Here is a 12,865-nt window from a genome sequence, read left to right as displayed (position 1 = left end):
AGTAATGCTGCATATTAGTTCGTTAACTGAGAAATGAATGAGTCATAATTACCCAATAGTATTACGAATCTATGGTCATACACTAAAAAACAAACATAAGCAAAACCAAAACGGTTTCTAATACTGAACAAATAATTCAGTTAACAAAATTGTAAAATGAAAATATAAGAGGGACTTACAGCATTATGAATTGCATCCAAAATCATCCCAAAATGTTATCTTCAAGTCCAAAGGAATAGAATGTTCCGAATAAAATCTACATCCTCAAATGCATTGGTCTACCAACAGTTCTGATATATCACAATGGCATTTTCAAGAATTCTTTAGAAATAATTCACAATAGGCCAAAAATAATATTTTAACCCACGTAGCATTTTGTGGCTCCAATGAATAATTCAAACAAATGTTTGCTTCCAAATAATATCTAAACACAACAATAAATATACCTGAAGAATAATGTTACAAGAAGAACATACAAAATATGACTGACCAAATAGTCCAACTCCACGTACTTAAATACAGACAATAAGGAGTGAAAACTCATTAGCTACTACTCACTACGTGACAATGAACAAATATCCCTAAAAGCTCCGGTGGCCTAGTAATTACAGCGTACGCCTCGGATGCGGCAGTTCGTGGGATCGATCCCCGGCCGACTCATACCAAAGACTTACAAATATGGTACTAACAGCTGCCTTGCTTGGGGCTCAGCATTAAGAGGTTAGTGTTAGGACTGGTCGGCCGGATCTCAGGATAAAGTGACTGGGTGGGACATCATGCTACATGTCTGCGGCATGATGCCCCAGTGCTAGCCATCACTATAAACTGCCACACTGCAGACATCGTAGCGATATGACTGAAAAATTCTTAAAAGCTACCTTAAAAATACAAATCACATGCACACACAAACACACACACACACACACACACACACACACACACACACACAAATCTCCCATGTCGTAGAAATAAAACCACCACATCTAACACAACACCTTCCGTATTTATGTATTTTCTCCTGTACCGATCCATAGAAGAAAATCACAAATATGTATAGAGAACAATTAATTGGAAGCAAGTTTATCAACTTACAGGTACTATTTAATTGATTATGTAGTGTGTAAGCATTGCTTTCTCTGGAAACAAAAAATTTCAAGACAGGTGATTTTCACATGTGTAATTAACTGAGAGAAATTAAGGAAAGAATGCGAAGATTTAAGAGAAGAGCAGAAGGATAGTGTTTGTGTTGTCCGGACTGTAAAATCATAACTGTTAACACAAAGAAACAATGACTTGTCTTAACTTTAGCAACTTGCTCGGCTAATGACACATTTGTGCATTTCCTTAGGCAGCAAAATTTAAATTCCTCCGTGAATGGTTGATTGCCATATAAACTGGATTATTGTTTCCATAAGGGGCTAACATCTAAGATCCAATCAATCCTAGACGCTAGCTATGTGAAGTTGATGAGATAACGATTAACCATGTTGCGCATAACTACCCGAGCCAACATTCGACCATGCATTAACAAGTAGCCCGCCTAGCTCAGTCGGTAGAGCATCAGACTTTTAATCTGAGGGTCGTGAGTTCGAGTCCCACGGTGGGCGTACAATTTTTAATACCATTACAAATTTATACTACACTTTGTACACGCGTCTATTTGGCTACAAATAGGTGTGATGGTAAATGTCCCACAGAAACGTTTTCTTTTCTCATATAATCATTTTTATGTTGAATTTTGATATCCTCTTCTTCAAATTCATTAGCTTGTCAATGTCTTTCTGGTTTCGACACAGCCCTCATAAAGGTACTGATTATGGTAGTGACCCTGTATGTACCCATCCAGATAAAAAGTGAATGAAATATGTAAGTTCATTTACATATTCTATATACTTCTATTGAAGCCTTTTGTTTTGTAATTCAATAGTGTTGGGATTTTTCTATCCTATCCTTGTTCTGGTGTATATTTATGTTTGTTATCTAATATTTTCGAGCTCTTAGCGCTTTTACGTCTTAGGCGCTGTACTAAGTCCACATAATTATTATTATTATTATTATTATTATTATTATTATTATTATTATTATTATCAATTGTGGGAATTTCCAAAATACTGATAAACAATTCTTCCCAAATATTTCTTCATTTTGATTTAGCAACTAACATTGTAAGTCAGCAATAATTCATTTTTAGGACTAACATCTTTCTTTCTTTGCTTTTTTTTTTTTGGTCATTTTTTTTTCTTCTTCTTCTTTTTTGTGTTTTAACCATTGATATCACCTCACCGGATTGCGCGATCCTTTTGGCCACTGCTTTCGAATGTCCGATACCCCGTAATCATACTTCCCACAAAACTGTGAACTCATTATTGTAACCTTCTTGACTTGATCTAAGATAGGTTTCTTTCACATATGTACGGTGCAGTCTTTATTTTCTCCACGTTGCAAAGTTTCATCTAACTCATCAGAACAGGAAAGAACTGACAGTACCTTGCAGTGCTAGTCTCTTTTCTTCTCTTCAATTTAAGACATATTAACTTTTAGTCGCAGATTTTAAAATTCCTTTGAGATTTGTGTTACATTGCGAATTATATATTATGTTATTGTTTGAATCGTAAGATTAATGCATTTAATTCTCAAACGATGCATTGCATTCTTTAGCTTACTTAAATCGAGAACTATTATCAAAACTCGCAATTGATAAATCATTTTAAAAAATCCATATTTTCATTCGTTTAGATTGAGCATCCGAAACTGGACGGCAGCAATTTAATTTTAAGACTTAGTATTTTCACCAATACAATCATCGCATTCTATACCGCGATGTTGTGACCACCGAATTCAGGTGTCCGAGAGGCGGTGATCGTACCTCCATTAAAACCGTGAACACATCCTGCATGCATATCTCATGCAGTTATTGTTGATTGAACCGAGAAGTCTTTATACGTCTTCACGGTGCATTCTTCGTTTTGTCTCCGTTACAACGTTTGAGTAAACTCTTTAGAACACGAAACAACTGATAGTAGCTTGCAGTGGTAGTGTCTCATTACTTTAAATATATTGTCTGTTAGGTGGAGCTTTTAGACTGGCGTTGACTTTTGTGCTTCTGTCCGTATATTTTAATAATATTCGTATCATAATATGAATGCATTCAATTTGCATATGATATAGTGGATGCGTTAGATTTACTGGAATCAAGAAGAAATGCTGACAGAATGATCAACATATCTTAGAGTTGATTAAATTGGGTACTCTATCCCGTTCGCATGGACATGTGGATACGCTCTCATTTAGGGACATTTTAGGAAAGGAGAGAAATACTTGCAGGTATATCTATATTCATTTTGACAACAATTGAAAATCAGTGGAAGCTAAATCATAACCACCTACCCTCGGACTTTCACCCATGACCCTTAGATTAAATGTCGGATGCTCTAGCGACTGAGATTGGGGCACTACTCATCCAAATTCTGTCAGTTTGTCAGTCTCGGATTTTGCTGCGTAGCCCTTTCCATTACATATTTAAAGGGCGCGGCCATGTTTGTATCACATGACGTTTAGCACTTATGGTGCAGATAGATGCCCAGAGCTCGGTTCAAACGAAAATGCTTTTCTTTACATTTCACGTTAATATCATTTAATTGCACAAGTCTTTGGAATTAAGAGTTTTTTGTTATGAAAACAAAATTCAGTAAATGCGTCCCCCACTGCTGCCATCATATTTGCATTTCCAGTAATGCTGCATATTAGTTCGTTAACTGAGAAATGAATGAGTCATAATTACCCAATAGTATTACGAATCTATGGTCATACACTAAAAAACAAACATAAGCAAAACCAAAACGGTTTCTAATACTGAACAAATAATTCAGTTAACAAAATTGTAAAATGAAAATATAAGAGGGACTTACAGCATTATGAATTGCATCCAAAATCATCCCAAAATGTTATCTTCAAGTCCAAAGGAATAGAATGTTCCGAATAAAATCTACATCCTCAAATGCATTGGTCTACCAACAGTTCTGATATATCACAATGGCATTTTCAAGAATTCTTTAGAAATAATTCACAATAGGCCAAAAATAATATTTTAACCCACGTAGCATTTTGTGGCTCCAATGAATAATTCAAACAAATGTTTGCTTCCAAATAATATCTAAACACAACAATAAATATACCTGAAGAATAATGTTACAAGAAGAACATACAAAATATGACTGACCAAATAGTCCAACTCCACGTACTTAAATACAGACAATAAGGAGTGAAAACTCATTAGCTACTACTCACTACGTGACAATGAACAAATATCCCTAAAAGCTCCGGTGGCCTAGTAATTACAGCGTACGCCTCGGATGCGGCAGTTCGTGGGATCGATCCCCGGCCGACTCATACCAAAGACTTACAAATATGGTACTAACAGCTGCCTTGCTTGGGGCTCAGCATTAAGAGGTTAGTGTTAGGACTGGTCGGCCGGATCTCAGGATAAAGTGACTGGGTGGGACATCATGCTACATGTCTGCGGCATGATGCCCCAGTGCTAGCCATCACTATAAACTGCCACACTGCAGACATCGTAGCGATATGACTGAAAAATTCTTAAAAGCTACCTTAAAAATACAAATCACATGCACACACAAACACACACACACACACACACACACACACACACACACACACACACAAATCTCCCATGTCGTAGAAATAAAACCACCACATCTAACACAACACCTTCCGTATTTATGTATTTTCTCCTGTACCGATCCATAGAAGAAAATCACAAATATGTATAGAGAACAATTAATTGGAAGCAAGTTTATCAACTTACAGGTACTATTTAATTGATTATGTAGTGTGTAAGCATTGCTTTCTCTGGAAACAAAAAATTTCAAGACAGGTGATTTTCACATGTGTAATTAACTGAGAGAAATTAAGGAAAGAATGCGAAGATTTAAGAGAAGAGCAGAAGGATAGTGTTTGTGTTGTCCGGACTGTAAAATCATAACTGTTAACACAAAGAAACAATGACTTGTCTTAACCCTAGCAACTTGCTCGGCTAATGACACATTTGTGCATTTCCTTAGGCAGCAAAATTTAAATTCCTCCGTGAATGGTTGATTGCCATATAAACTGGATTATTGTTTCCATAAGGGGCTAACATCTAAGATCCAATCAATCCTAGACGCTAGCTATGTGAAGTTGATGAGATAACGATTAACCATGTTGCGCATAACTACCCGAGCCAACATTCGACCATGCATTAACAAGTAGCCCGCCTAGCTCAGTCGGTAGAGCATCAGACTTTTAATCTGAGGGTCGTGAGTTCGAGTCCCACGGTGGGCGTACAATTTTTAATACCATTACAAATTTATACTACACTTTGTACACGCGTCTATTTGGCTACAAATAGGTGTGATGGTAAATGTCCCACAGAAACGTTTTCTTTTCTCATATAATCATTTTTATGTTGAATTTTGATATCCTCTTCTTCAAATTCATTAGCTTGTCAATGTCTTTCTGGTTTCGACACAGCCCTCATAAAGGTACTGATTATGGTAGTGACCCTGTATGTACCCATCCAGATAAAAAGTGAATGAAATATGTAAGTTCATTTACATATTCTATATACTTCTATTGAAGCCTTTTGTTTTGTAATTCAATAGTGTTGGGATTTTTCTATCCTATCCTTGTACTGGTGTATATTTATGTTTGTTATCTAATATTTTTGAGCTCTTAGCGCTTTTACGTCTCAGGCGCTGTACTAAATCCACATAATTATTATTATTATTATTATTATTATTATTATTATTATTATTATTATCAATTGTGGGAATTTCCAAAATACTGATAAACAATTCTTCCCAAATATTTCTTCATTTTGATTTAGCAACTAACATTGTAAGTCAGCAATAATTCATTTTTAGGACTAACATCTTTCTTTCTTTGCTTTTTTTTTTTTTGGTCATTTTTTTTTCTTCTTCTTCTTTTTTGTGTTTTAACCATTGATATCACCTCACCGGATTGCGCGATCCTTTTGGCCACTGCTTTCGAATGTCCGATACCCCGTAATCATACTTCCCACAAAACTGTGAACTCATTATTGTAACCTTCTTGACTTGATCTAAGATAGGTTTCTTTCACATATGTACGGTGCAGTCTTTATTTTCTCCACGTTGCAAAGTTTCATCTAACTCATCAGAACAGGAAAGAACTGACAGTACCTTGCAGTGCTAGTCTCTTTTCTTCTCTTCAATTTAAGACATATTAACTTTTAGTCGCAGATTTTAAAATTCCTTTGAGATTTGTGTTACATTGCGAATTATATATTATGTTATTGTTTGAATCGTAAGATTAATGCATTTAATTCTCAAACGATGCATTGCATTCTTTAGCTTACTTAAATCGAGAACTATTATCAAAACTCGCAATTGATAAATCATTTTAAAAAATCCATATTTTCATTCATTTAGATTGAGCATCCGAAACTGGACGGCAGCAATTTAATTTTAAGACTTAGTATTTTCATCAATACAATCATCGCATTCTATACCGCGATGTTGTGACCACCGAATTCAGGTGTCCGAGAGGCGGTGATCGTACCTCCATTAAAACCGTGAACACATCCTGCATGCATATCTCATGCAGTTATTGTTGATTGAACCGAGAAGTCTTTATACGTCTTCACGGTGCATTCTTCGTTTTGTCTCCGTTACAACGTTTGAGTAAACTCTTTAGAACACGAAACAACTGATAGTAGCTTGCAGTGGTAGTGTCTCATTACTTTAAACATATTGTCTGTTAGGTGGAGCTTTTAGACTGGCGTTGACTTTTGTGCTTCTGTCCGTATATTTTAATAATATTCGTATCATAATATGAATGCATTCAATTTGCATATGATATAGTGGATGCGTTAGATTTACTGGAATCAAGAAGAAATGCTGACAGAATGATCAACATATCTTAGAGTTGATTAAATTGGGTACTCTATCCCGTTCGCATGGACATGTGGATACGCTCTCATTTAGGGACATTTTAGGAAAGGAGAGAAATACTTGCAGGTATATCTATATTCATTTTGACAACAATTGAAAATCAGTGGAAGCTAAATCATAACCACCTACCCTCGGACTTTCACCCATGACCCTTAGATTAAATGTCGGATGCTCTAGCGACTGAGATTGGGGCACTACTCATCCAAATTCTGTCAGTTTGTCAGTCTCGGATTTTGCTGCGTAGCCCTTTCCATTACATATTTAAAGGGCGCGGCCATGTTTGTATCACATGACGTTTAGCACTTATGGTGCAGATAGATGCCCAGAGCTCGGTTCAAACGAAAATGCTTTTCTTTACATTTCACGTTAATATCATTTAATTGCACAAGTCTTTGGAATTAAGAGTTTTTTGTTATGAAAACAAAATTCAGTAAATGCGTCCCCCACTGCTGCCATCATATTTGCATTTCCAGTAATGCTGCATATTAGTTCGTTAACTGAGAAATGAATGAGTCATAATTACCCAATAGTATTACGAATCTATGGTCATACACTAAAAAACAAACATAAGCAAAACCAAAACGGTTTCTAATACTGAACAAATAATTCAGTTAACAAAATTGTAAAATGAAAATATAAGAGGGACTTACAGCATTATGAATTGCATCCAAAATCATCCCAAAATGTTATCTTCAAGTCCAAAGGAATAGAATGTTCCGAATAAAATCTACATCCTCAAATGCATTGGTCTACCAACAGTTCTGATATATCACAATGGCATTTTCAAGAATTCTTTAGAAATAATTCACAATAGGCCAAAAATAATATTTTAACCCACGTAGCATTTTCTGGCTCCAATGAATAATTCAAACAAATGTTTGCTTCCAAATAATATCTAAACACAACAATAAATATACCTGAAGAATAATGTTACAAGAAGAACATACAAAATATGACTGACCAAATAGTCCAACTCCACGTACTTAAATAAAGACAATAAGGAGTGAAAACTCATTAGCTACTACTCACTACGTGACAATGAACAAATATCCCTAAAAGCTCCGGTGGCCTAGTAATTACAGCGTACGCCTCGGATGCGGCAGTTCGTGGGATCGATCCCCGGCTGAGTCATACCAAACACTTACAAATATGGTACTAACAGCTGCCTTGCTTGGGGCTCAGCATTAAGAGGTTAGTGTTAGGACTGGTCGGCCGGATCTCAGGATAAAGTGACTGGGTGGGACATCATGCCACATGTCTGCGGCATGATGCCCCAGTGCTAGCCATCACTATAAACTGCCACACTGCAGACATCGTAGCGATATGACTGAAAAATTCTTAAAAGCTACCTTAAAAATACAAATCACATGCACACACAAACACACACACACACACACACACACACACAAATCTCCCATGTCGTAGAAATAAAACCACCACATCTAACACAACACCTTCCGTATTTATGTATTTTCTCCTGTACCGATCCATAGAAGAAAATCACAAATATGTATAGAGAACAATTAATTGGAAGCAAGTTTATCAACTTACAGGTACTATTTAATTGATTATGTAGTGTGTAAGCATTGCTTTCTCTGGAAACAAAAAATTTCAAGATAGGTGATTTTCACATGTGTAATTAACTGAGAGAAATTAAGGAAAGAATGCGAAGATTTAAGAGAAGAGCAGAAGGATAGTGTTTGTGTTGTCCGGACTGTAAAATCATAACTGTTAACACAAAGAAACAATGACTTGTCTTAACTTTAGCAACTTGCTCGGCTAATGACACATTTGTGCATTTCCTTAGGCAGCAAAATTTAAATTCCTCCGTGAATGGTTGATTGCCATATAAACTGGATTATTGTTTCCATAAGGGGCTAACATCTAAGATCCAATCAATCCTAGACGCTAGCTATGTGAAGTTGATGAGATAACGATTAACCATGTTGCGCATAACTACCCGAGCCAACATTCGACCATGCATTAACAAGTAGCCCGCCTAGCTCAGTCGGTAGAGCATCAGACTTTTAATCTGAGGGTCGTGAGTTCGAGTCCCACGGTGGGCGTACAATTTTTAATACCATTACAAATTTATACTACACTTTGTACACGCGTCTGTTTGGCTACAAATAGGTGTGATGGTAAATGTCCCACAGAAACGTTTTCTTTTCTCATATAATCATTTTTATGTTGAATTTTGAGATCCTCTTCTTCAAATTCATTAGCTTGTCAATGTCTTTCTGGTTTCGACACAGCCCTCATAAAGGTACTGATTATGGTAGTCACCCTGTATGTACCCATCCAGATAAAAAGTGAATGAAATATGTAAGTTCATTTACATATTCTATATACTTCTATTGAAGCCTTTTGTTTTCTAATTCAATAGTGTTGGGATTTTTCTATCCTATCCTTGTACTGGTGTATATTTTTGTTTGTTATCTAATATTTTCGAGCTCTTAGCGCTTTTACGTCTTAGGCGCTGTACTAAGTCCACATAATTATTATTATTATTATTATTATTATTATTATTATTATTATTATTATTATCAATTGTGGGAATTTCCAAAATACTGATAAACAATTCTTCCCAAATATTTCTTCATTTTGATTTAGCAACTAACATTGTAAGTCAGCAATAATTCATTTTTAGGACTAACATCTTTCTTTCTTTGCTTTTTTTTTTTTAGGTCATTTTTTTTTCTTCTTCTTCTTTTTTGTGTTTTAACCATTGATATCACCTCACCGGATTGCGCGATCCTTTTGGCCACTGCTTTCGAATGTCCGATACCCCGTAATCATACTTCCCACAAAACTGTGAACTCATTATTGTAACCTTCTTGACTTGATCTAAGATAGGTTTCTTTCACATATGTACGGTGCAGTCTTTATTTTCTCCACGTTGCAAAGTTTCATCTAACTCATCAGAACAGGAAAGAACTGACAGTACCTTGCAGTGCTAGTCTCTTTTCTTCTCTTCAATTTGAGACATATTAACTTTTAGTCGCAGATTTTAAAATTCCTTTGAGATTTGTGTTACATTGCGAATTATATATTATGTTATTGTTTGAATCGTAAGATTAATGCATTTAATTCTCAAACGATGCATTGCATTCTTTAGCTTACTTAAATCGAGAACTATTATCAAAACTCGCAATTGATAAATCATTTTAAAAAATCCATATTTTCATTCATTTAGATTGAGCATCCGAAACTGGACGGCAGCAATTTAATTTTAAGACTTAGTATTTTCATCAATACAATCATCGCATTCTATACCGCGATGTTGTGACCACCGAATTCAGGTGTCCGAGAGGCGGTGATCGTGCCTCCATTAAAACCGTGAACACATCCTGCATGCATATCTCATGCAGTTATTGTTGATTGAACCGAGAAGTCTTTATACGTCTTCACGGTGCATTCTTCGTTTTGTCTCCGTTACAACGTTTGAGTAAACTCTTTAGAACACGAAACAACTGATAGTAGCTTGCAGTGGTAGTGTCTCATTACTTTAAACATATTGTCTGTTAGGTGGAGCTTTTAGACTGGCGTTGACTTTTGTGCTTCTGTCCGTATATTTTAATAATATTCGTATCATAATATGAATGCATTCAATTTGCATATGATATAGTGGATGCGTTAGATTTACTGGAATCAAGAAGAAATGCTGACAGAATGATCAACATATCTTAGAGTTGATTAAATTGGGTACTCTATCCCGTTCGCATGGACATGTGGATACGCTCTCATTTAGGGACATTTTAGGAAAGGAGAGAAATACTTGCAGGTATATCTATATTCATTTTGACAACAATTGAAAATCAGTGGAAGCTAAATCATAACCACCTACCCTCGGACTTTCACCCATGACCCTTAGATTAAATGTCGGATGCTCTAGCGACTGAGATTGGGGCACTACTCATCCAAATTCTGTCAGTTTGTCAGTCTCGGATTTTGCTGCGTAGCCCTTTCCATTACATATTTAAAGGGCGCGGCCATGTTTGTATCACATGACGTTTAGCACTTATGGTGCAGATAGATGCCCAGAGCTCGGTTCAAACGAAAATGCTTTTCTTTACATTTCACGTTAATATCATTTAATTGCACAAGTCTTTGGAATTAAGAGTTTTTTGTTATGAAAACAAAATTCAGTAAATGCGTCCCCCACTGCTGCCATCATATTTGCATTTCCAGTAATGCTGCATATTAGTTCGTTAACTGAGAAATGAATGAGTCATAATTACCCAATAGTATTACGAATCTATGGTCATACACTAAAAAACAAACATAAGCAAAACCAAAACGGTTTCTAATACTGAACAAATAATTCAGTTAACAAAATTGTAAAATGAAAATATAAGAGGGACTTACAGCATTATGAATTGCATCCAAAATCATCGCAAAATGTTATCTTCAAGTCCAAAGGAATAGAATGTTCCGAATAAAATCTACATCCTCAAATGCATTGGTCTACCAACAGTTCTGATATATCACAATGGCATTTTCAAGAATTCTTTAGAAATAATTCACAATAGGCCAAAAATAATATTTTAACCCACGTAGCATTTTGTGGCTCCAATGAATAATTCAAACAAATGTTTGCTTCCAAATAATATCTAAACACAACAATAAATATACCTGAAGAATAATGTTACAAGAAGAACATACAAAATATGACTGACCAAATAGTCCAACTCCACGTACTTAAATAAAGACAATAAGGAGTGAAAACTCATTAGCTACTACTCACTACGTGACAATGAACAAATATCCCTAAAAGCTCCGGTGGCCTAGTAATTACAGCGTACGCCTCGGATGCGGGAGTTCGTGGGATCGATCCCCGGCTGAGTCATACCAAAGACTTACAAATATGGTACTAACAGCTGCCTTGCTTGGGGCTCAGCATTAAGAGGTTAGTGTTAGGACTGGTCGGCCGGATCTCAGGATAAAGTGACTGGGTGGGACATCATGCCACATGTCTGCGGCATGATGCCCCAGTGCTAGCCATCACTATAAACTGCCACACTGCAGACATCGTAGCGATATGACTGAAAAATTCTTAAAAGCTACCTTAAAAATACAAATCACATGCACACACAAACACACACACACACACACACACACACACACACACACACACAAATCTCCCATGTCGTAGAAATAAAACCACCACATCTAACACAACACCTTCCGTATTTATGTATTTTCTCCTGTACCGATCCATAGAAGAAAATCACAAATATGTATAGAGAACAATTAATTGGAAGCAAGTTTATCAACTTACAGGTACTATTTAATTGATTATGTAGTGTGTAAGCATTGCTTTCTCTGGAAACAAAGAATTTCAAGATAGGTGATTTTTCACATGTGTAATTAACTGAGAGAAATTAAGGAAAGAATGCGAAGATTTAAGAGAAGAGCAGAAGGATAGTGTTTGTGTTGTCCGGACTGTAAAATCATAACTGTTAACACAAAGAAACAATGACTTGTCTTAACTTTAGCAACTTGCTCGGCTAATGACACATTTGTGCATTTCCTTAGGCAGCAAAATTTAAATTCCTCCGTGAATGGTTGATTGCCATATAAACTGGATTATTGTTTCCATAAGGGGCTAACATCTAAGATCCAATCAATCCTAGACGCTAGCTATGTGAAGTTGATGAGATAACGATTAACCATGTTGCGCATAACTACCCGAGCCAACATTCGACCATGCATTAACAAGTAGCCCGCCTAGCTCAGTCGGTAGAGCATCAGACTGGAAATCAATTCTTACCGAGGGAAAAACTGACGAAATGTATTTCAGTGAACCACTCATTTGGTGGGATAATGTAAAATACAAAATTAAAAAATTTTCCCAAGTATACTGTACAAGAAGA

General features: G+C 36.0%; 3 non-coding genes across 3 annotated transcripts; all 3 read left to right on the top strand.

Moving 5' to 3' along the window:
* Positions 1–1,534: 1,534 nt before the first annotated feature.
* Trnak-uuu (transfer RNA lysine (anticodon UUU)) lies at positions 1,535–1,607 on the top strand. The gene has a single exon. It is a non-coding gene; the product is annotated as a tRNA-Lys (tRNA).
* Positions 1,608–5,267: 3,660 nt separating this feature from the next.
* On the top strand, positions 5,268–5,340 carry Trnak-uuu (transfer RNA lysine (anticodon UUU)). The gene has a single exon. It is a non-coding gene; the product is annotated as a tRNA-Lys (tRNA).
* A 3,642-nt stretch (positions 5,341–8,982) lies between these two features.
* Trnak-uuu (transfer RNA lysine (anticodon UUU)) lies at positions 8,983–9,055 on the top strand. Its single transcript has one exon. It is a non-coding gene; the product is annotated as a tRNA-Lys (tRNA).
* The last annotated feature ends 3,810 nt before the right edge of the window (positions 9,056–12,865 follow it).

This window comes from Sinohyriopsis cumingii, chromosome 11 (genome assembly GCF_028554795.1).
Source record: "Sinohyriopsis cumingii isolate HCF-2022 chromosome 11, ASM2855479v2, whole genome shotgun sequence".
Taxonomy (NCBI): domain Eukaryota; kingdom Metazoa; phylum Mollusca; class Bivalvia; order Unionida; family Unionidae; genus Sinohyriopsis; species Sinohyriopsis cumingii.
The sequence above is the reverse complement of the archived record's forward strand: the minus strand, read 5'-3'. Positions and strand labels throughout refer to the sequence as shown.